At 46.9% G+C, this 25,113-nt stretch overlaps 1 long non-coding RNA gene across 1 annotated transcript; it reads right to left on the bottom strand.

The window, feature by feature from the left end:
• Positions 1-10,134: 10,134 nt before the first annotated feature.
• LOC128929711 (uncharacterized) lies at positions 10,135-13,396 on the bottom strand. Its single transcript, XR_008476703.2, has 2 exons — positions 13,147-13,396; positions 10,135-11,173 (listed from the first exon to the last, which is right to left on the bottom strand). It is a non-coding gene; the product is annotated as an uncharacterized LOC128929711 (long non-coding RNA).
• Positions 13,397-25,113: the final 11,717 nt, after the last annotated feature.

The raw sequence follows: 25,113 nt of genomic DNA, 5'->3' as shown, positions 1-25,113 counted from the left end.
AGGCAGGTTTGCCTTAAGCAGTTCCCAGCTTGACTTTTCCCTTTATCTTAGTGATTTTGGGGCCCCAAGATGTATTTTGCGTTCATACAGCTAAGGACTTTGTATCCTCTTCTGGGAAAAGGATTCGTGCAGTAGAATGCAGTTATATGAAGGATAGTTGTGTCATGTTACACAGAAATACGATCTTGTTATTGTCTTTAGTTGGAAGTTAAGTATGATTTAAGGAGATATGTGTGGGTCCCTAATGGACAAGGAGCGAACTGGTGATGGTTAATTTTATGTGTCAACTTGGCAGGACTGAAATTGTAATTTTTTTTCTGTAAAGGTTTTAGCATGCAGAGGAGGGGGCTCAGTCCTTGGCAGCTGCTTTCCTCATGGCAGCCAAGTACTCAGATATTTGGTCAAACAGATAGCGGTGAGGTTGACCAAATGTCACTCTCATCACCATCTTGGTTTTGGTGGGATTTAGTCAGCTTCTTTATGGCAACCTGTTTTATCAGCAAGGTCTTTATGACCTGTATCTTGTGACCTCCTATCTCATCCTGTGGCTTAGAATGCCTAACTCTCTGGGAATGCAGCCCAGTAGGTCTCAGCCTTACTTTACCCAACTGCTACTCAAGATGGTGTTGCTCTGATTCAAACACCTCTGATGATGCCTCGAGCCAATGTCACATGAGCCAATTCCTTAAAATCTCTCTCTCTCTACACACACACACACACACACACACACACACACACCCCACTGTGTATAGATTGGTTCTGTTTCTCTGGGGAACCCTGACTGATATATATAGCATGGTCTGCTTTCTGGACTGGACTCTGATACAACATTGAAATAGATTCCTCTACTGTGGAATTGGTCTCTCCAGGGCCTGGAGCATAGGTCAAGGTAGGGGGCTGTCTCAGGCCAAACTGGACATGTGAGACTTGCTTTCCACCCCCTCCACACCCTGAGGTCTCTGCAGTCCCTGCTGTCCAGGTGCTCACAGCCCAAGGAAGAGAACAGGCACATCCAAAGCTTCCTCCCTTCCAGGACAGCTTGGGCACAGTGAGGTAAGTTAGGAATAGCCATAGAGCTTTGGAAGCGGGAGGGAACTATTCCTTCAGCTTGGGGAGGGTGATATAAGTTAGGCATAGCCGTGGAGCTCTCTATGGGGAGGAAGTTACTCCTTCAGGTTGGGGAAGAAAGGAGGGTAAGCAGCAGGAGATGAGGATGGCCAGGGAAGTCTGGTCCACGTTCACTAGCCTTTGTTCAGAGGGCACTGGAGGTGCATTGACTTTACAGAAAAGCATCTCAAAGACCAAAAAGCCTTCGAGACCTAAAGAAGTAAGTCTCAAATGATGGTGTGCCTGGTTCCTGAAAGAGATATTTGAACAATGGGGCCTTCTCAAGCATTCCCCAGACCATAGCATATTATTAGTTAGCAAAAAGAGAAAAAGGAAATCTCAAATAAAAAGGAGCATGACTACTTTCGGTGTCATCCTTCCTTTCTCACCATTGTCTACCAGCTCTGTCATTAGCCATTTTCCTCAGAGATGTTTGCTTCAGCCTCTCCCATTCTTTCCCCTCTCTTCTCCCCTTTCAGTCACCCAGACGCCCTCCCATTCACCCCTTACATGCAGCCGCCTGGTCCATCCCTCTGCATCCAGCACTGCGAGGGCTCAGGGGAGGAGCTAGCAAGTACCGGGTCACCAGGGGGTTGCTGTCCAGACTACCCTCTCCAGCAGCTCCAGGTGGTGGCCTTGGAACCTGCCCAGAGGCAAACCACTTGGAGAAGGCCCTGTCTCAGGAGGGTGATGCAGAATGTGAACAGGGTGTCAGCTGTGGCCTGAGCCGAACTGGAAGGAGGAGCCTGTAGAAAAAGAAGCGGAATAGAAGAGGCTGGGGAATGGCTGTGCTGGGGATGGGGAGCTTGTCTCCTCCAGGTAATGTGTCTTCAGGGGCATCCCTCTGATTCACAGCAAATTCACTGAGTGATGAGTGTGCTCTTAAGGCAACGTAACCATGTGGCAAGGTGTCTTTTTTAGGAGGCCCTGGCCAGCCAAGATATCTCTAGGTTGTTCTGGTTTAGCATTGCCTTCCAGCTGGAGACTTCTTGAGGCAGGCTAAAGGTTGCTGGAACCTCTCTTGCTTCCTCACCCCTCCTACTTCCCCAGGTTCTGCAGCCAGCCTCCAGTGCAGCAGGAATTCAGCTTACCTGTCTCAACACCCTGCTTCCTCTCTTCACTCACTAGGTCAGGTCTGGGGAGATGGAGGATTTCAATTAGAGAAGAGTCAAGGAGAGCATGGGGCATGAGGAACACACAATAGGATACCGGGAGAGCTGGAAACAAAGGCCACAGATTGAGCAGCCTAGTCTCCCAGTGTTGACTGAGCTAGAAGGCAAGGCCCAACTGGCAGTGGGAAAAGAAGTGACCTATGAGGGGGCCCTCATGTTTGCTGACTTTCAGGGTATGCCAGGTTATCCTGAGAGGTTTTCCCTTAAACGGCTGCTTATCATCCTCATGATGTGAGGCTGTGGCTGCCACAACAGAGAAGAGTGGAAGCCATGCTTGCAGGAAGAGTGTGTTCTGCAAGCCAAGGCTGGCTCAGGAGATAAGCCTCCATCCCCACACAGAAATAACAGAGCTCCATCCAGGGTTGAGGGGACTGCAACTGGAAGGCAGAGTTCAGAGTCTTATCCCAAAGGTTGCCAAAGAGAGACATCCCATCAAGACACCATAATGGCGAGGACAAAAGGCAGAATAATAATAATGGAATTCAGTAAGTTGGCTGAATACAAAACAAATGTAAGGAAAAAAATTAGATGCTTTCCCATTCAAAATATATAACAGAAGAAATCGTAAAAGTCACAATAGCAACAAAACCTAAAGACAAGAAAATGTAGAGTCACGATAAAGGATATATGTCATTACTGAGTGACATGAAAGATGTACTGAAAAATCAAGAGATGTACCATGTTTCCAGGTAGGAAGCAACATTATACAAGATGGATTTCCCCCCACATTTATCTAGAATTCAATCCGGCTTTGGCAGCTTCCTCTGCAGGATGCATCTGCGCTTCCTGTCACTACCAAGCCACCTGGCAGCCTGTACCATTTACTAATGAGCTTTGAATACTCCTGCCTACTCACGGCATTTGTCCAGAGCCACACATCTTGACCTGTCTCCATGTCCATTCTAATCTGTCCTGAACTTCCCAGCTCGTGCCTTATTTTACTGTCTTTGGACTAATCTAACCTACTCGTGTGTGTGTGTGTGTGTGTGTGTGTGTGTGTGTGTGTGTTTTGTTTTGTTTTGTTGTGATGGAGTCTCACTCTGTCACCCAGGCTGGAGTGCAGTAGCATGTTCTCGGCTCACTATAACCTCCTCCTCCTGGGTTCAAGCCATTCTCATGCCTCAGCCTCCTGAGTAGCTGGGATTACAGGCACATACCACCACACCTGGCTAATTTTTGTATTTTTAGTGGAGACGGGGTTTCACTGTGTTGGCCAGGCTAATCTCAAACTCATGACCTCAGGTGATCCACCCGCCTCAGCCTCCCAATGTGTTGGGATTACAGGTGTGAGCCACCACAACCAGCCTAATCTAACTTACTCTTTAAACCTAATGTTTTCACCCTTCCTCAAATTTTTGCATTCATTCTACTCAATTCCTTTCAGGTGTTCCCAGGGCTTGCACGTGTTCTGAGCATTACTGGGGAAGAGGGGCTTCTTATCATGGGAGAGATCTCTGAAGCAGAGGGAATCAGGTGGCCTGCTCAGAAAGGGAGCATCCATCCGCTGTGAGGTGCCTTAGAGACAACGCAGCAAGATCGGGCCCTCAAGTCTGCTCCTGCTTCTGGGCATCTGCCCCTTACAGAATATCCACATTCCATTGGCCCCAGCACCTCCAGACCAAACAGCAACCTTGAACTGTTGTTGGCAGGACTTAGGTATCAGGTCCTTGGTGAAAACAGAACCACCTGCCTCCTTTCTATTCCTCCTGCCTCTGTCCTCCTCATAAAGTCATACTGTCCCTTTTGGGGATCTACAAATACAAATTGTTTTATTTCACTCCTTTGCCAAAAGGAGAGCTTCATTCATTCAACACAAATTTATTGAGCACTTACTACTTGCCAAGTGTTACTCTAAGCACTGGGGATAGCTGGAAAAAAATACACAAATCTGTGCCTTTGCGGAGCTTAAATTTTAATGAGGGAAACAGAAAATAAATAAGATAAATAAATGAAGATTAACACTGCACATGGTAATAACAAATTCTAAAGATGAAAGCAAAGTAGAAAGGAAGATAGTTACTAGAGAAAGGGATAGTGGTGCAGTTTTAAACAGTCTCACCTCAAAGGCAATATTTGAACAATGACTTGAAGGAGATGGACTAGTGAGCCGTGCGACTATCTGGGGGACAGGAATAGATCCAAGATTTGTGGGATCCAAAATTTATACAACTTTGAGAACCTCTTTTAGAAATAGAGCATGTAATTATCAATACAAAATTAGGTATAAGGCCTTGAGAGGGCCCACGTTGGTAAAGGGCGGGAAGCTATGCTCCATTCGTTTATTGGTAATTCTGCTTCTGCTGGAGGAAGAGCATTCCATGCAGAGAGAACAGCAAGTGCTAAGGGCAGGAGCTTGTGTAAGGAGCATGTACCGTGAGTTAGAACAGCACCAGGGGGCCAGGGTAGCTGGAGTGCACAATGAGGGGATATGAAGGAGGAGGCATGATCAGGGAGGTAGCAGGGGCCAGATTACACAGGATGTCACCCAGGCTGGAATGCAGTGGCACAGCCTCAGCTCATTGCAGCCTTGACCTCCCAGATGAAGCGATCCTCCTACCTCAACCTCCTGAGTAACTGGGACTATAGGCAAGCACCATTACAATCAGCTAACTTTTTATTTTTTGTAGAAATGGGTTCTCACTATGTACCTAGGCTGGTCTCAGACTTCTGGGCTCCTCCTGATTCAGCCTCCCAAAGTGCCACTACTCCCAGCCACTGGCAGTTTTTGAGCAGAGAAGTAATATGAGCTGACTTCGATTTTAAAAGAATCCCTCTGGCTGCTACTTGGAGAATACGCAGGAGCAGGTCAAGGATGGAAGCAGCAGACCAATTAGAACTAGTTAGAATAACTTAGGAGAGAGCAGATGGTGGTTCAAGCCAGGGTGGAGGCAGCAGAGGAGTGAGAAGTAGCTTATTCTGAATATGCTCAGAAGATAAAGTCTACAGGATTTGCTACTGGATCCTTTTTAGGTAAAGCAGAGAGACAGAGAGATAGCAAGGATGACTCTGAAGATTTTGTGTCCTGAGTAACTGGAAGGATATATTTCCATTAACTGAAAAGAGGGAAATTCGTTTTTGTTTTGAAATGGAGTCCTGCTCTGTTACCCAGGCTAGAGTGCAGTGGCGCAATCTTGGCTTACTGCAACCTCTGCCTCCCAGGTTCAAGTGATTCTCCTGCCTCAGCCTCCTGAATAGCAGGAACTACAGGCATCTACCACCACAGCTGGCTGATTTTTTTGTAGTTTTTAGTAGAAACGGGGTTTCACCATTGTTAGTCAGGCTGGTCTCAAACTCGTGATCCACCCTCCTTGGACTCCCAAAGTGCTGATATTACAGGTGTGAGCCACCATGCCCAGCCCAGAAAAGGGAAATTTGAACTCTGAAGTGGAAGATTAGAGTTCAGTTTTCAACATGTTAAGTTTGAGATGTTTATACCTCCAAAGGGAGAGATGGAGTCCGTAATTCAGTCTGGAAGATATTCTGGGCAAGAAATGACAATTTCTTAAACCTGGAATAGATCACCAAGGGAGTGACTGTAGCAGAGAAAAGAAGTGGTTGCAGAGTGGATCCTCGAAGCCCTCTGATACTGAACAGTCTAAGAGACGAGAGAGAACTGGCAAAGGAGACAAAAAAGGAACAGGCAGAGACGCTGACAGAAGAACCAAGAAAGAGCGAGCTCTCTGAAGCCAGGTGAGCAACAGGTGTCAAAGAAGCAGAAGTGATCTAGTGCTCCAGATGCTGCTGAAAATTGACCTCTGAATTTAACAACATGCAGAAATCATTGATGATCCTGACAAGAGTGAGAAGGCGTATCAATTAGAACCCAGACTTTAGGAGAGTGACATACAAACCCCAGCTAAACCTCCAGCCTGTTCTGTCTGGCTGCGCTGCCTTCAGTACCAGTCAGCAGTTTACACCTTTTTTTTGAGGCTGAGTTTTGCTTTTGTTGCCCAGGCTAGAGTGTAATGGTGAAATCTTGGCTCACTGCAACCTCCGCCCCCCAGGTTCAAGCGATTCTCCTACCTCATCCTCTTGAGTAGCTGAGATAACAGGCATGCACCACCACGCCCAGATAATTTTGTATTTTTAGTAGAGATGGGTTTCACCCGTTGGTCAGGCTGTCTCGAACTCCTGACCTCAGGTAATCCACCCGCTTTGGCCTTCCAAAGCGCTGGGATTATAGGCATGCCCGGCCCTAGTTCATCCCCGGCCACCATGCCCGGCCCTAGTTCATACCTTTTGGTCTGGTCTCTGGGACCTTCCTTTTATCTTTGCAACTTGTGGGCTGTTTCTCCAGGTTCTTTTCAGCCCTGGAGGAACAGAACCTGATAGATGCAAGCAGAACTCAGACAACTGAGCAAGGATTTTCCTTACTGGAAGCCACTAACCTGGAGAGTTAATAGGTAATAGAGACAGATGAGTGAGTGAGAGAGAGAGAGAGAGAGAGAGACAGAGAAATAAGTAAAGTTGAAACAAAATGAGTTACCCGTTTTTACTCTTTGCTGCCAGTAAGTAAACACTGCCTTTACATTATCAGTTAGCTATTACAGGACCGTATCCATGGCTGCAAAGACAGACTGCGGTGGGGAAGACAGCTGAAACGGCATTACGTGGATCTGTTTCCAAAACAACTTCCCTTTTTTTTATGAGTAGGAATAGGTAATCGTTAAACTAGATGTGTCCAGTTTGCCAGAAAGGAAATTGAAAGGGTTTATAGCATCTATCATTAACCACTCTACCTTCAAGTGATATACTGTACACTATAGTCTAGTACAGGAACCATGCGATGATCTCATTTCTCCCCTCTTGAACTTCCTGCTGCCATTTTTACATTTACTTCTGCTACAAAGCCTACACAGCATTGTTCTCAGTTTTATTTAAACATTTATCTTTTAAAGAGATTTATATAATAAGGAAAAGAACTTCTATACTTACCCACAGAGTTGCTCTTCATTCCTTTATATATACTCGTATTTTCATCTGATATCACTTTCCTTCTGCCTAAAGGACTTCCTTTAACCTTTCTTGTTGTGTGGGTCCACTTGGGATAAATTCTTACAGCTTTTTTATGTCTGAAAAAAAGACTTCATTTCACCTCCTTCATTTATGAAGGTTATGAAGGAATTCCACTTAACAGGATTTTTAAAGGATTTTGCTTACAGATTTTCTTTTTGAGATGGAGTCTGGCTCTGTCCCCAAGGCTGGAGTGCAATGGCGCGATCTCGACTCACTGCAACCTCCGCCTCCAGGGTTCAAGCGATTCTCCTGCCTCAGCCTCCTGAGTAGCTGGGATTACAGTCATACGCCATCACGCCCAGCTAATTTTGTATTTTTAGTAGAGACTGGGTTTCACCATGTTGGTGAGGCTGGTCTCGATCTCCTGACCTTGTGATCCACCCGCCTCGGCCTCCCAAAGTGCTGGGATTACAGGAGTGAGCCACCATATCTGGCCAGATTTTCTTTTCTTTCTTTTCTTTTTTTGCCTTTTCTTTTCAACAGCCAGGGTCTCATGTATTGCCCAGGCTGGCCACAACTCCAGTGATCTTCCCACCTCAGCCCCCGAATAACTGGGACCACAGGTGTGTGCCATTGCACCAGGCTTTCCAATGTCTTTTTGCTCACGTGTTTTTCCAATGGGAAATCCGGTGTCATCTTAATCTTTGTTCATCTATACATTTTTCCTAAATGTTCCTTTGGTTCCTTTTAAGGTTTTCTATTGATCATTGATTTCGAGCAATTTGATTGTGATGTCCCTTGGTGTCATTTTCTTCACATTTCTTATATGTGGGGTTCATTGAGTTTCTTGTATTTGTGGGTCTGCAGTTTAATCAAATTTTGAATTTTTTTGCCATTATTTCTTCAAATATATTTTCCTATTCTGCCTTCCTTTTACTCTCCCTGCAACTGATTTTGGACTGCTCCGTATATAATGATATGCTCAAATGTGCTGGGAAGAAAAGCCAGACTGGGCAACACATGAGACCCTGTCTGTTGAAAAGGAAAGACAAGAAAAAGAAAAAAAGAAACTCCAGCCTGACGTGGTAGCTCACTCTTGGGGAAAAAAAACATGTGTTTTTCTTTAAAAAAATGATCCCACAGTGAGTTAGGTTTTTTTTTTTTTTAAAGGCAGTCGCATTGGTTAAAGTTAGGTTTTTAAAATACAAATAAATAGCATGTAACTAATGGCTATTTTTAAAAAAAAGAAGCTGAGGCAAGAGGATTGCTTGAGGCCAGGAGGTTAGAGAGATCAGCCTGGGCAACACACTGAGACTCTGTCTCTACAAACAGTTTAAAAGTTGGCTAGCCAGGCATCATGGTGGCTCATGCCTGTAATCCCAGCACTTTGGGAGGCTGAGGCTGGAGGACTGCTTGAGCCCAGGAGTTCAAGACCACCATGGGCAACATAACAAGATTTCATCTCTGCAACTACAAAAATTAGCTGGGTGTGGTAGTGTGTGCCTTTGGTCCTAGCTACATGGAAGACTGAGGTGGGAGGATCACTTGAGTCTGGGAGGCTGCAGTGAGCTATGATCACACCACCATACTTCACCTTGGGGAAGAGAGCAATGCCTGTCTCTAAAATAAATAAATAAAACTTTAAAAATAAGAAAGAAATAAGAAAAAAGAAAAATGATGAATACATTTGAACAAAGAAAATATTTGAACATTTATATGGCAAAAAATAAATGTTAACATGGTTCATATTTATACTTATAAACATTTTTATGTTATATACTATATTTATGCATGTAAATATTTATATATTATATATTTGCATATTTCAGATATATCCTCAAGGAAATCAAGAGATAAATAACAAAAAGAGGGAAGGAGAATATTTGCAACACATATGACAAAGAGCTAATTAATACACCAAGAACACTTAATACACAAAGATAAAACAATATTAAAAAGAAAGAAATGAGCAAAGGATATGAACAGGTGGTGCACAGGAAAAAAGGCAAATTTTTCCTAAGTGTGCTAAGAAACATATATAAAGGCGCTCAACTTTATTAATTTTTTTTTTTAAAGATGGGGTTTCACCATGATGGCCAGGCTGGTCTTGAACTTCTGACCTCAGGTGATCCACCCACCTCGGCCTCCCAAAGTGCTAGGATTACAGGCGTGAGCCACCGTGCCCAGCAACTTTATTAATTTTTTAAAATACACAAAGTTACATACACCATTTTTCACCAGCAGGTTGACAAGAGATCTGAAACTTAGATATGACCCACCCCTAACATTTGCAGGGTTAAAGTAACAGTACACAAATGCATACCCATGTATCACACGATTACATATGAAAATGCTATAAATCAAGCAAACAGACCAGGTGCAGTGCACACCTGTAATTCCAGCACTTCAAGAGGCGGAGGTAGGAGGATTGCTTGAGCCTAGGAGTTTGGGACCATGGGTAAGATAGAGAGAGCTAGCCTCTACAAAAAATAAAATAGCTGGGCATGGTAGTTCTAGCTACTCAAGAGGCTGAGGTGGGAGGGTCTCTTGAGTCCAGGAGTGACAGGCCTGTGTGAAAGATCTTTAATATACACCATTAAGTGAGAAAAGCTAATCGAGGATCTGATGCAAACTACAACCAACTGTATGTCTGTACATCTACATAGCTATATCTATCTATAGCTGTATATATATGCTTATGTTTACATTTGCTAAGAAATTACCTAGAAGGAATTACAAGAGAGTTATTACCTCTGGTTACTAAGAGAAGGGACAGATAGGGTAGTTTTCATCTCACACTTCCATCTGTTCAAATTTGTCAGAGCATTTAGTGTCCGACCTACCCTCTGCGGGAAGACTGAGCTCGTTCGGGAAAAACCGGACCGCAGGCTAGAGGAAATTCCTTAAGTTCAGGCTTTATTGAGAGGAAAGAGCCTCCGGGCAGGCCAGCCGGGACGAAAAGGAAAATGGCCGCGCTGCTCAGAGGGGCAGGGTTGTTTTATAGGGGGCTGAAGGGCTGGGGGGTGGGGAAGCCAAAAGCCGAGGTGGTGGGCAACTGTTGGTCAGTTTGAACTGCTGGGCGGGAAGCTGGGCGGCGGGAGGGCTAGGGCCGGTATGTAAAGTGAGAGATAAGGGAGCCTCTTTGTGGGGGGAGGGAAAGAGAGAGATTTTGCGGTAGGGGCAGAGTTTTCCAAACATTCCCGACTCCTTAAAGAAAAGAAAAAGAGGGGGTCAGGGGCGTCGGTTGTCTCTCTAGCTACTTCCTGCTGACAAGGGTCGATGGGGGTTCTGAAGAGGTCTCTTTTCTTAACGAGCCTGGATGTTCGGGGAGAGGTCTGTTTCTTGCACTCGTTCAGGGTAGGGTTGGAGCAGCATCTGGTGGATGGTGACTCGAGTCAGTTCTTGAAAGCGCCGCTATAGGAACTGTAGAAAGCAAGGAGCAATAAGTAAGATTAGGCAAACAGCTACTAGGGGCCCAAGCAATGGGGACAAGAGGGTATACATAGAGGAAGACCACCACGCTGTGGCTTCAGCCGAGAACTTCTGACTCTGCAGGTTAGTTTTGAGTTTCTGGAGGCTCTCGATTCGGGTTTCTACTAGGCCGGATTCATTGATGTAGTAACAGCACTCTTCTTGTAGGAAGATACAGGTCCCTCCTCGTTCAGCAGTGAGCAGGTCTAGGGCTCTTCGGTTCTGCAAGGCAACTTGGGCAACTGAGGTGATCTGTCGTTGGAGTGATGCTAAAGACTCAGTAGAGTCATCAATAGCTGCTTGGAATTGCGAGGTCAGTCGGGCCATAGCCAGGTGAGAGTGGACTAGTGCCCCTCCTCCTAATCCTGCTGCAAGTGCTGAACCAGCAAGGGAGACTCCAACGGCAATGGGTAGGAAGGCAGCTCATCAGGTGCGGCGATGGGGAGTTTGCAGCATCTGGAATTCGGCTGGGGAATATATAGTGAGTCAAGGGACTAGGGTTACCGGGAGGCATAAAAGAGATGAGGAAAGGCCAATGTAGAGAGTTTTTGTTAAGGTCTTGTTACACCTGAAAAACGTTCCTCGTGGGGCTGTTATATTAGTGGTTACCCGTATAGTTCTGTTACAGCTAGGGAAGTTTCGGCCTAGGGAATGTGGGGTTTGGTAGGGAATACTCGGGGTCCCATCGATTCCCATGACTAAGACCTGGGAAGGGGTGAGATGACCAGAATAAGAAGGAAGAGCGGAGTAGGTAGCCCCCATGTCTTGTGACCCTAGGCTCGGTGAGGGTAACCGGAGTCGGAAAGCCAGGGCCCCGCTAGTCATCTAGCAGCCCTAGTAGACTGGGGAACGGAGCTCCCTCGGAGGTCGGCTCCTGGCAAGCAGGCTCCTCCCTACTGAGGGTGACCGCCGGCTGCGTAACGCCAGTGTGTCTGTTTTGAGGAACCGGCACCCTGGGGAAGCTGGGGCAGTCTGACTTCCAGTGTCCCGGGAGCCAACAGATAGGGCAAGGCTTAGTTGGTGGCCATGGTTGTGGACAGGCTCGGGACCAGTGTCCTTCCTTTCCACATTTGAAACATGCCCCTGGAGGGGCATGGGTTTCGGCCTTGGGCTTCTGGTTCCCTGCCGGCCTTAGAGCCGCCACTAGGGCTTGGGTCTGGAGGGCAGCCTTCTGCTTCATGCGAGTTTGGCGGGCAGCCTCAGCCGCATCTTCCCTGGCATTGAATACTTTAAAGGCCATTTTTACCAGGTCTTGGATGGGAGTCTCTGGCCCCTCTTCTGCTTTCTTTAGTTTCTTTCTTATGTCGGGTGCTGATTGGGAGATAAAGTGGGAGGCTAATACAGTGGCCCCGTTTTGGGAGCTGGATCTAGTCGAGTGTACCGGACTAGGGCTTCTTATGTTTGAGTGAGGTATTGGAATTCTTTAATATAGGTGGACGGGTTGGCTGAGAAGGATCCTAAACGTTGCTCAATTTGGGACAGGTCTTGGAGTGAGAAAGGAACATGGACCCTGATTAAACCTTCTGCGCCTGCTACTTCTCGGAGTGGGGCCAGGATAGCTGGCTGGTGGGAGCGGGTGTGGGCCGCCACCGGAGAGGCAAGAGGAAGTGCAGCCTCTGAGGGAGGGGGCTCAGAGGGAGTAGAGGGAGAGCGAGGCATGGCCTCTGAGGTAGGAGGTGCAGAGGGAGTGGGGGAAGGGCGTGCCGTTGATGGCGAGTGGTTGCTGAGATTGGCAGGAGAGGACAGATGTTCAGGCAGATCCTCCGGTGAGGAGTAGGGAGGGGGAGAGGTAGTGGAGGAAGATTTACGGGGGGTTCGAGATAAGAGGATTTGGTAGGTGGAGCAGGAAGAACATAGGTTGGGGTGGGTACGGAGGTCCCAAAAAGCCTGGACGTAAGGAATTTCATTGTCCTTGCCCATGCGGCGACAAAAATCGTCGAGATCTCGGAGGGTGTTGAAATCAAAAGTGCCAGTCGGGGGCCAATGTGACTGGTTACCGAGTTTGTATTGGGGCCAAGCCACCTGAGACAGGAAGATAAGCTTTTTCTTTCTGAGGGTTTGGGAATATCCCAATTTGGTAAAATTCGCAGCAAGCACCCAAGGGGGGTGCTCAGAGGTATTTTGGACTCCGAATTTCCCATGGCAGGCACAGCTACAGACTCTCCGGCGCGGATGGGCAGATGCAACGAAAAGGCGTCCCCGTTCGTTGCAAATTCCCCGGAGTACAATTAAGTACGGAAAGGGAAGCGGTCAGAGGGGCGTCCCCCGTCTGGCGGCTGTCCCTCGGAAGGCTCCTGGAGCCGGAATGGAAGACTACCTTGGCTCGGCCGAGACTAGGCAAGGAGTCCGTGCGGAACACCGGAGAGGGAGCAACTGCACCGTGCCGTAGGAAGAGGAGACGGGAAGCAGGGGAAGGCAAAGCAAGAAAAACTTGGCTTACCTTAATCGGAACGTGGAGGTGGCAGGGCCAGTGTTGGGTAGGTCGGGGAGGGGGGCCGTGGCCGGGCCAACGGCCTCAGCTCCCGTCCCGGGTTTCCGGCACCATTTGTCCGACCTACCCTCTGCGGGAAGACTGGGCTCATTGGGAAAGAAACCGGACCGCAGGCTAGAGGAAATTCCTTAAGTTCAGGCTTTATTGAGAGGAAAGAGCCTCCGGGCGGACCAGCCGGGAGGAAGAGGAGAATGGCCGCGCCGCTCAGAGGGGCAGGGTTGTTTTATAGGGGGCTGAAGGGCTGGGGGGTGGGGAAGCCAAAAGCCGAGGTGGTGGGCAACTGTTGGTCAGTTTGAACTGCTGGGCGGGAAGCTGGGCGGCGGGAGGGCTAGGGCCGGTATGTAAAGTGAGAGATAAGGGAGCCTCTTTGTGGGGGGAGGGAAAGAGAGAGATTTTGCGGTAGGGGCAGAGTTTTCCAAACATTTAGTACTTCATAATAAAAACAATAACCAAAAAATACACTTTGTACAATTTCTCAGACACATCTGGTAACAATCTCTGATTTCTCTCAGACACATCTGGTAACCGTGCTGATTTTTCTTTGCAGCACCGAGCGTCTGTTTACAACAAATTTGGTGACCATGAAGGGACCCATTCCCCTCCAGGGTGGTCTCTGGTCCTCTCTCTTGTGAGGAGGCACCCCCACTGCCTCGTTGGGGCAACAGCAACCGGAAGCCTCTCAACAACAGCAACCGGAAGTCTCTCACAATCAGCCGCTGTGCCAGGCACTGGGCTACCCAACCACAGGTCTGAGAATTGCCTTTCCAAGCCCGTGGAATTTTGTTCAGCCAGCTACTGCCAGTTATTTCTCCTTCTTTGCTTCCAAGGTAGCAGAAACCCAGGAGAAAATATGTCACACCTAAAAATGTGTTTTCTTTACGGATTTCCCTAGAAGGCTGCCAGCCTGGGCAGTGGGTGAGAAGCCGCTCTGCTGGTTTACACATAGCAGGCCCAGTGCCCTGCAGGCTCAGCGGGGAGCTCTGGCCCTGACCCAGCCGAATCTTACCCATGCAGGTGGCGGATCAGAGGACTTTCTGCAACTAGGAAAACAACTCAAAGGTCAGCTCTTCCCAGCAGTGAATAAACACTGACATCCCAAGTTCTGAGAGAGGCCCACGGAGGTGGCCTCTCCCCTAGTGAGAAGTCTTCCATGGCTACTTATTGATTATTGGTCTGGGGGCTTCTGGACTTCAAAGACAAGTTGGATTAATCTCTGTATCCTGGTGCCCGGCTCAGTGCCTGGCACGTGGGTGGTGTTCGTTGAGTTGACATCAGGGCCTGTCTCTTCTAGTGTTTTTCATCACCTCTGCAAAGAGGTAACCTCTCCTGGGCTTCATTCCTTCGGATTTGAACCTTACCTCTCTGAAGGATGGTGGGCTATCCTTTGGCAGGATCCACACTGTGCATCCAGGAAAACACACCAGATGAGGAACTCTTGATGACTGGTTCACACTAATACTGAAAGCTTATTCCAGAAAATTTAGAAAATAAAGATGACTAATAAAAGATGATAAAAATTCTCTTCCCCCTCCCCTTCCTGCTCTAACAGAACTGTTACACTGCCCTGCAGCCACCTCAGGTGGGGAATGTTGTGTCTCCTGGAATAAATGTCCCTCCACTTTCAGGCCAGTCTGACACGAGTGTGTCAGACTTTAGGTGGGACTTCATTGATCGGCTGGCCTCCACAGCCCCTCAGTCTAGCAAGGAGACCACTATGAAGCTTTGGGTCTCCAGGTGTCTGTTTCAACTCAGATGCTACATCGAGTAGTGTGGTGTTCGCGCCAAAAGCTCGAGACAGTTAGTTGATTCGTCTCAGTTTGGCTGCTGGACCTGTACTGCATTTCCTTACCTCGAGGGCTGTCGAGTGAGACAGGGCCGGAAGCTGACTCACTAAAAGCAACAACAGAATGCAAAGCAAAGGCCTGCAGTTTATGAGGACATTGTGCTGTCTGCTTCCATGTCCCCCTTCAGTCTCTGTGTAAGCAATAAACTTGCTGCAATTGAAATGTCTAAGAAGAGCAGAGACCTCTGCCCATATTTTCCCTGGAGCCAAGCCTTTGTTCTAGTTCCTGATGCAAAACAGGTTTAACCAGCCACCTTAAGGGCGCCATTGTATCTTTAGAATGTAAAATCATCGAAATGTAAACTACTACCATTAGCCCCCTTAAACTGCTTCCTGAGCAGGATATCAAGCCCCGGATATCTATTTTATGGAGTTTTTGTTTCCTTTCTGTTTTCCCCTTTGTTTCTTTCTGCTGAGATGACGTAAATGTAAACAAGACAAAAGGTATAAAAGCTGTAACCCACAAAAATAAATTTGCTGCGTTTTGGCCATAATCTTCACGCAGCCCTCCAGACTCTACTTTTCTATATTCTTTCTTTTCCGCGCACTCTCTCTCTCAGGTTGAACGAGACATCTACGTTGGCGGTCTCGGGGACTCCTGCGGGTCGGTAGTCCCCCGGCAGACGTGCCGGACCCCGACAGAGTAGCCCTCCAGATATGGGGGGGATTCCTTTTTCTTTTGTGTACAATCACCCAAGTAAATGGCCATGGGTCCTCCAGAGAAAGATTAGGGGAATCCTCTTTTCTTGCCACAGTGGTGCTGAGTTCTTTCTTAGAGACCCAGCCACCTCTTCAGTCCATGTATTCTATATCTGAAAATTGGCTTAGGTCAAAGCAATTGAGCAAGGGACTATAAGTTCGTATTAGGGCTCTGAGCCTCCTGCGTCTCACTTGTGCCTCTTGTTGGCTGGACAGGCTAAGCAGCATATCAGTAGGTTGTCCATCTATTCTACCCCAGGGGGATGCTGTGCTCGGTGGACCACAACTCTGTGTGGGCCAGGCCCTGTTGGCTGCATGACAAACTCTGCTGGCCATTATGGTAATTGTGGCCTCCTGGCATCTGGAAGCCAAAGGCCACCACCTGGCCTCTATGACCTGGGGGTAGAGGAGCTTCATTGCCATGGGTAGCGATGAGCCCAGCTCTGTGACCAGCTCTCCTATTTAGTACTGTTGGTGTCTCTCACCTGAGCATTCCTGATGGTCTTGTTGAATCACATGTTCTCTGGGCCCACCCATCATACATTCTCTCCTGGTGGCTCTTCTGATCTCAGATGATTTAGCCGTCCCAGTATGCCCACTTTCCTCAGGCTTTTTATGTTTTCATTGCCATCTGCCAGGGCCATGCTGCCATTTCCATTGCAGCCATTGACACTGGCTGCCACTTTCTCTACTCTCAAGTTTGCCTCATCACCTGAGGTCCTTGCCAGGGCATCCTGAGAAAGGAAGTGCCCCAAGGGAACTCTTGCTAGGCCCAGCCTCCTTCATCAAGCCCCCACGGAGGGAGCAACGGGCGGTGGGTGCTGAGGAAGCCATGGCCCGCTTGCTAACCTCCCACCTTGTATGCGCTCTGCCTCCTTCCTTCCTTCGTCCTTTACTCTCACTTTCCTGCAAGAGGGAAATTGGGCTAAGGCAGGGGTCTTCATGATTCCACATGTTCTAAGAAGAGGGGAGGCTCTCTTCCTGGCCCTGGAACTGTGGAATCCTGACAGTAAGTCCATCTAGCTAGGGATGAAAACAGAAAACCCAACTTCTATGGAAAAACACAAAGATTTGGAAGCGTAACATAAAGACTAAATCAATACAAATTCAAAATATAGGCTGAGAGCGGTGGCTCATGCCTGTAATCCCAGCACTTTAGGAGGCTGAGGCGGGCGGATCATGAGGTCAGCAGATCGAGACCATTCTGGCCAACATGGTGAACCCTGTCTCTACTAAATACAAAAAATTATCCGGGCATGGTGGCGCATGCCTGTAGTCCCAGCTACTTGGGAGGCTGAGGCAGGCGAATTCCTTGAACCCGGGAAGCGAGGTTACAGTGGCCGAGATTGCACCACTGTCCTCCAGCCTAGGTGACAAGAGTGAAACTGTCTCAAAAAAAAAAAAATCACACGTGTATGGAGGATTCACCTGACAGCAATAACTTAAGCATACCCTGAGAATGACCCTATGGTCTATGAAGAATGTGTGTTTGGAATTCTGAGCTAAGGAATTGGGAAGTGGGGCCAACCTGGAGATTCATTCCTCATTCATAATGGGCATCTGAACCCCTCATCCTTCCCGTGGAATGCGAGTCATAGATGGGATCCAAGCCTTTTCTTTTGGGTTAAATGAAGGTTGCCAGGTGGAGGTTGCTAGGGGGAAGGTGCTAGGTGAAAATCTACATAAGCTGCATGCTTTTTACAAATGGTTGCCATTCTCCAGTCCAACCTGCAGCCACTGGGCTGCCCTGTATGTTAAGTCCTCTCAGTAAACCCTATATCTCATTCGCTGACTCCCAGCCTCTTCTCCAGCCTCACAAACACGGTGCCATCACCAGTGCAGCCAACAGGGGTCTGGCACAATAGCTGGCTTACTTTGTTTTTCTTTAGATGGAATTTCGCTCTTGTCACCCAGGCTGGAGTGCAGTAGTGCCATCTTGGCTCATTGCAACCTCCACCTCCTGGGTTCAAGTGATTCTCCTGCCTCAGCTTCCCAAGTAGCCGGGACTATAGGCGTGCACCACCACATCCGGCATTTTTTTTTTTTTTTTTTTTTTGCATTTTTAGTAGAGATGGGGTTTCACCACATTGGCCAGGCTGATCTTCAACTCATGACCTCAGGTGATCTACACCCTTGGCCTCCCAAAGTGCTGGGATTACAGGCATGAGCCACCACACCTGCCCCCAGGCTTGCTTTTACATAGAATTCAACCCCAGACACCTTTCAAAAATGGCTTTGTAGTCAGCAAGAGAGGAGGCATCCTATAGCACTCGGCTAAACACAAGATAGCACCGTAGCCAAGAGAAACGTTGATCTTATGTCATAAGTCGGTAAACTTTAAAACAGCTGTGTAGAAGGACCCTGCTATAGAATACAGTAAACTCCTCTTCAAAGGTTTAGCCTGTTAACTTCCTTTAAAATTCAAGAAGAGGAACATTGTTAAGTACAATGAGTTCTGAGTTCCTCTTCAAAGAAACAGTATGTCAGTATGTTCAATTTCCCTGTTCTTTGTTCTCCATTTTAAAGTTTAACTTCCTCATTCTTTACACCTCCTTGCCCCTAGTTGCAGTAAACAACCCCTCCTAAGCGCTATACTCACATATTTAGAGTCTTTCATCATCCCTAGTTACCTGCTCCATCCTTAGTCATCCTTAGTCATTTGCTCTGTAACCATCCTCCCAGCCAAAACTACTTACCCTGCCACTCTGGCTCATACCCCTGCTCTCTTTAAAATAACCAATCAGAATTAGCTTAGACTGTGTGGTCCAACCCTAGCCAACAGGGAACGACACAGCAGTAGGGACTAACTGTGTTGCAGATAAGAATCCCTTCCTCTCCCTTGTCTGGTGTGATCTTGCCATTGCTCCATCTGTGAGATGCACCCCTCTATAGAAGTAAATTTGCCTTGCTGACAAAATGTATGTTCGAGTGCTATTTCTTTTGTGGCACTGAAAATTTGCTTCTAACACTGGTGACATATGTTTGAAAGGGGTCACTACATTTATCCAGTAAAAATTTGAAGTCTGTTCTACTGTTGAGACTGATTTTCTTTCCTTACTATCATTAAGCATTGTCTTATGAAAAGGTTCATTTATTCATCATGTGGAAACAAATGACCAGGGAATTCAAACCCAAATGATAGGTCTATCTGTGTACCTCATTATTGAATAATAAAACGAATGATTTTTTCAGGGATGCCAAATCAGCGTTTGATAAAGATACAGGACCCAAGGAGAAATAAGACATCTGGAGCAAAAGAAGTTCAGATTAAAATTTCACTTAGCATAAGATGCCCCTGACTCTATATCATGGCTCTCAAAGGTCAAAGAATAAAGAAAACACAAATTAAGCCAGATGAGAAGTGGCCCCAATGTCCAGTTATCCAGAGAGAAGGCAGGAAAACAACAGTTGTTGGAGAAGTGATGCTGGGATCATGGTTCTCAACCTGGGCTTCACATTAGAACCACCAGGGAGCTTTTAAAAATGCTGATGCTGGCCAGGCGAGGTGGCTCACACCTGTAATCCCAGCACTTGGGGAGGCGGAGTTGGGTAGATCACGAGGTCAGGAGATCAAAATAATCCTTGCTGACATGGTGAAACCTCGTCTCTACTAAAAAATAAAAACTTAGCCAGGTGTGGTGGCAGTGCCTGTAATCCCAACTACTCAGGAGGCTGAGGCAGGAAAATAGCTTGAACTTGGAAGGTGGAGGTGGCAGTGAGCTGAGATTACACCTTTGCACTGCAGCCTGGGTGACAGAGCAAGACTCCATATCAAAAAAAAAAAAAAAAAAATGCTAATGCCTGGATCCTACTCCCAGAGATCCTGATTTAATGGGTCTAGGGTCTAGCCTCATTGTCAGAATGAGGCTAGATTTACACCTCCTAGGCCGGGTGCGGTGGCTCACGCCTGTAATCAATCCCAGCACTTTGGGAGTCTGAGGGGGTTAGATCATGAGATCAAGAGATCGAGACCATGCTGGCCAACATGGTGAAATCCTGTCTGTACTAAAAATACATAAATTAGCTGAGCATGGTGGCACAGCTTCCCGAGTAGTAGTCCCAGCTCCTCGGGAAGCTGTGGCAGGAGAATTGCTTGAAACCAGGAGGTGGAGTTTGCAGTGAGCTGAGATCGCACCACTGCACTCCAGCCTGGCAACAGAGTGAAACCCTGTCTCAAAAAAACAAAACAAAAACCAAAAACAGAAAGTTTACACCTCCCCAGGTGATTCTAAAGTGCAGCTCAAGCACCATTTTGGAGGTAGGCCGCTTCCGTTCTCGATGCTCTCCTGTCTCCATCTGTCACTCTCTCTTCTCTCCCATCCTCCCTCCAGTCTTTTTGCCCTCCCAATGGGCCATAACAGCTTGCTCCAGGGCTCGGATGCACACGCTGACCCATTTGGGAAATGAAGTCAGCTCCTCCTGCTGTGCCCTCCTGTCTACCCGTGCAGGAGGAACTCAGGCTTCCACTTCCTCTCTGTAATGTAAGCAGAATGAATTCCAACTCTCCTGGCAGCAAGTCGCATAAAAAATAAAGCTTGAGGGAGAGCATTCTGAATAGTCACGCAAGCTCCCTCAAGGAAGAAAGACAGCAGCAGAAGAGGGCAGTGTGAGGGGCATGCAGCCAGAATTCCATTCACTTCCTTTAGAGTTTATATCTAGCCAAAGAAAAGCCTTCACAGGGGAGGATCAAGGGTTGTTTTACCCATTGATGAGTCTGTGCCCATAACACTGGTCTCTTGCAATGGTAGGGTGAGCAAGTAAAACTGGTAAACATTTTTCAAAATTCTTTGAAAAATGATCAATATTCTGTCAGGCTCAGACAAACTATTCTGCTGAGACCGATCTGGAAATGTAAAAAGCTCTTTGTAGAAGGAAATAGCAGTTGATCTGGGTACTTTCTACAGAATTCTACATTCTGGACTTCCTGGAAACCTAATTGTCCTTAAAAAATAAATGGGATGTTTTTTAGCTTATTCTATTGGAAAATCAACCACAGACATCAGAGGCAGAAGAGATAGCTGTTTTTTCTTTAAAACTAAACTAAATTGGGCCATATATGAAGTGCTTGGTCAAGGCACTTGGTCAAGGTTTTTGTTTTCCAGCAGTGGTCTTGGCTAGGCAAAGCATTAGACAAAAGTCACGCCACTTCATTTTTTAAGCAAGTCCAGGTGCAAATGGCCACAACTAAAAAAGCAGTGGTGGCCAGTTGCGGTGACTCACACCTGCAATCCCAGCACTTTGGGAGGCCGAGACAGACAGATCATGAGGTCAAGAGATCGAGATCATCCTTGCCAATATGGTGAAACCCTGTCTCTACTAAAAATACAAAAAGTAGCTGAGCATGGCGGCGTGTGCCTGTAATCCCAGGTACTTGGGAGGCTGAAGCCAGAGAATAGCTTGAACCTGGGAGGCAGAGGTTGCAGTGAACCAAGATGGCACCATTGCACTCCCGCCTGGGTGACAGAGCGAGACTCCATTTCAACAACAACAAAAGCAGTGGTATTAGGGGTTTAGAAAGGACAGCTTGGTAGGGTCAGGGCTGGTGTGAGGGGATGGGCAGCAACAGGGAGAACAGCTGTGAGCTTGCTTTTCTTCTCTTTGAAGCCAGGCAGGACCCTAAGAACAGCCTCAAGGGGTTCTCAAACCTTCATGTGCAACAGAATCACTCCCAGTTTCTGATTCAGTGGGTCTGGGGTGGAACCTGAGAATCTGCACATCTAAAATGTTTCTGGGTGGTGCTGATACTGCTGGTCTGGGAACCGCACTTTGAGACCTGCTGGCCTCCAGAAGGAGAGGCTGAGAACAAGGTTGTGTGATAATGCTGGAAAATCCAGTACTGGAACTAGGCCCACAGGCTGCGTGAAACCAGAATGGGAACAGCCCCTCTTTGCTTTTCTTTTTTTCTTTTCTCTTCATCTTTCTTTCTTTGCCTTTTCTTAACTTTTAAAAATTTATTCTAATATATATATATATATAAGAATACACCTTATCATACACTATATATGTATATATGGTGAAACCCTGTCTCTACTAAAGGGTGGTTCCCTGGTCTGGGAACCACACTTTGAGACCCGCTGGCCTCCAGAAGGAGAGGCTGAGAATCAAGGGATTACAGGCACACGCCGCCATGCTCAGCTATTTTTTGTATTTTTAGTAGAGACAGGGTTTCACCATATATACATATATAGTGTATGTATAAGGTGTATTCTTATATATATATATATTAGAATAAATTTTTAATATACATATATAGTGTATGTATAAGGTGTATATATTTGGGAGGCCAAGGTGGGCGGATCATGAGGTCAAGCCAAGCAAACACCACAAAAAGATTTTATTTTGCTAAAACATGTTAACTTATTTTTTTGAGATGGAGACTCACTGTGTCACCCAGGCTGGAGTACAATGGCGTGATCCCGGCTCACTGCAACCTTCACCTCCCAGGTTCAAGCAATTCTCCTCCCTCAGCCTCCCAAGTAGCTGGGACTACAGGTGCCACACCTGGCTAATTTTTGTATTTTTTTAGTAGAGACAGCGTTTCACCATGTTGGCCAGGCTGGTCTCAAAATCCTGACCTCAGGTGATTTGCCTCAGCCTTTCAAAATGCTGGGACTGCAGGTGTAAGACATCACGTCTGGCCACATTGTTTTTTTTTTTTGAGATGGAGTTTTTCTCTGTTGCCCAGGCTGGAATGCAGTGGCACTATCTCAGCTCACTGCAACCTCTACCTCCTGGTTTCAAGCGATTTTCTTGCCTCAGACTCCAAAGTGGCTGGGATTACAGGTGCATGCCATCACGCTCAGCTAATTTTTTGTATTTTTAGTAAAGATGGGTTTCGTATTGACGAGGATGGTCTCGAACTCCTGACCTAAGGTGACTGGCCTGCCTCAGCCTCCCAAAGTGTTGGGATTATGGGCATGAGCCACCATGCCTGACATTAATAACATGTTTCTATGACAATGACTAAAAACTCCATTTCTAGCCTCTGGATCTGGGCCACCATGCCCACTATGGCCCAAAACTCAGGCCTCTAACTTTTTTTTCTATATCATCTTCCCACCCCACACTGGTGGCCTGGTAGTATCTCAATAATGTCTTGGTGAACAGTGATTTGAAGTTTTATTAGCATTTGGAATTAAACAGGAGTCTTAAGGCCTGTCAGCTTTGCCACTGATTAACCACTCCTCTCTCTCTGAACCTTTCTTATCACTGAAAGAAGAGGTATGGACAAGAAGGGGTGCATGAAAATGACAATGTTTTGATGTTTATAGTTTATTTGGCATCTGAACACATATTATCTCAGTTAATCCCTGTGAACTAATTTTTTTTTTTTTTTGAGACGGAGTTTTGCTCTTGTTACCCAGGCTGGAGTGCAATGGCGCGATCTTGGCTCACCACAACCTCCGCCTCCTGGGTTCAGGCAATTCTCCTGCCTCAGCTTCCTGAGTAGGTGGGATTACAGGCGCGTACCACCATGCCCAGCTAATTTTTTGTATTTTTAATAGAGACGGGGTTTCACCATGTTGACCAGGATGGTCTCGATCTCTTGACCTCGTGATCCACCTGCCTCAGCCTCCCAAAGTTCTGGGATTACAGGCTTGAGCCACCACGCCTGGCCCTAATTTTTATTCCCCCCTTGTTTTTCACAGAGAAAGAGAATTAGAAAAATACAGTCATTTTTGAGCACCAAGATAAAAAGAATGGCCACATAGAAACTGCAGCAAAAACCCCACAGAGGACCTAGTTCCTTGTGTTACTTAATGTTCCTTATAAAACAATTTACGTGAAAAAATCCTCCTAAAAGTTAGTCCCTGATGAATATGTCCCTCCAGAATTTTATAAGGCAGAATCAACTTTCTAACACTTTATATTTTTCTTTTGTTCTAACTCCAGGGAGCTTAGAGCTAATTATGCCAAGATTATAATAACCCCTTAAATCTCAAATTCCTGGCATTATCTCATACACACACACATATAATTTTTTTTTTCTTTTGAGACAGAGTCTTGCTCTGCCACCAGGCTTGAGTACAGTGGCACAATCTCAGCTCACAGTAACCTCTGCCTCCCAGGTTCAAGCGATTCTCCTGCCTCAGCCTCCCAAGTAGCTGGGACTACAGGCATCTGTCACCACACCCAGGTAATTTTTGTATTTTTAGTAGAGACAGGGTTTCACCGTGTTGGCCAGGATAGTCTTGATCTCTTGACCTCGTGATCCACCCGCCTCGGCCTCCTGAAATGCTGGGATTACAGGTGTAAGCCACCGTGCCCAGCCTCTCATCTCTTCTAAATCCTAATGCCTAAGTGTTTTCTTATGGGAACAATCTGTGAATAGAGAGACTGTAATTTATCATTGAAATGAGACTCTTCTCAGAGAGTGAACACTATTAATAAATATGCCAGGGGACAGATATAAGCCAGGACTGTCCCAGGCAAACTGAGATGGGTGGGCACCCTACCTGTAATTGGAAACAGGCTTGCCAAAAATTATATGCAAATAGCAGTCAAGGCCAGGCACGGTGGCTCACACCTGTAATACCAGCACTTTGGGAGGCTGAGGCCAGTGAATCACAAGGTCAGGAGTTCGAGACCAGCCTGGCCAATATGGTGAAACCCTCGTCTCTACTAAAAATACAAAAATTAGCTGGCCATGGTGGTGGGCGCCTGTAGCCCCAGCTACTCGGGAGGCTGAAGCAGGAGAATCGCTTGAACTCAGGAGGCAGAGGTTACAGTGAGCCAGGATCAGGCCACTACACTCCAGCCTGGTGACAGAGTGAGACTCCATCTGAAAAAAAAAAAACAAAAAAACAAATAGTAGTCAATTTGACCTTGTTAGTCCATAAGTTCGCGGCCTCATTAAACTCAGCAGAGTAACACCGGGTAGAGATAGATTATGAGTCGCAGGAAACAATAACAACAAAGGTTCTGAATGTATTTGTGGTCTGGGAAGGGAAGGGTTTGAGCCCTCCCCGGTCACACAATCCTATCTCACTTCATTTCCCAAGGCCTGTGCCTTCTCAGCACTGCGGACATCCTATCCTGTCGCCAGTCACAGCTCTCTACAATTCTTTACGGAGGGGCTCAGGCTGGGCAATGTCTTTGGAAAGGGCAGAGGGACTTTCATCCAGAATTGTAAGGCACTTTACTTTAAAGACTGGAAAAAATGTGATTGTCCATCTGAAAAAAATGGAGTGGTGTTGAAGATGACGAGGCCCTGAAAAGTCACAGTCACCACGCAGTCGGCTCGCTCACAGAGCATGCCACCCAGCGTCTACCTGCTCACATCCTGCTAAGCTCTTCCCCAGGCAGAAGACAGTATCGCCCTCCTCACCTTTCCCCTGACACAGCCGGTTTAGCTGCGGGACTCTCTCCTCTGC

This window comes from Callithrix jacchus, chromosome 15 (assembly GCF_049354715.1).
Source record: "Callithrix jacchus isolate 240 chromosome 15, calJac240_pri, whole genome shotgun sequence".
Lineage (NCBI taxonomy): Eukaryota > Metazoa > Chordata > Mammalia > Primates > Cebidae > Callithrix > Callithrix jacchus.
The sequence above is the reverse complement of the archived record's forward strand: the minus strand, read 5'-3'. Positions and strand labels throughout refer to the sequence as shown.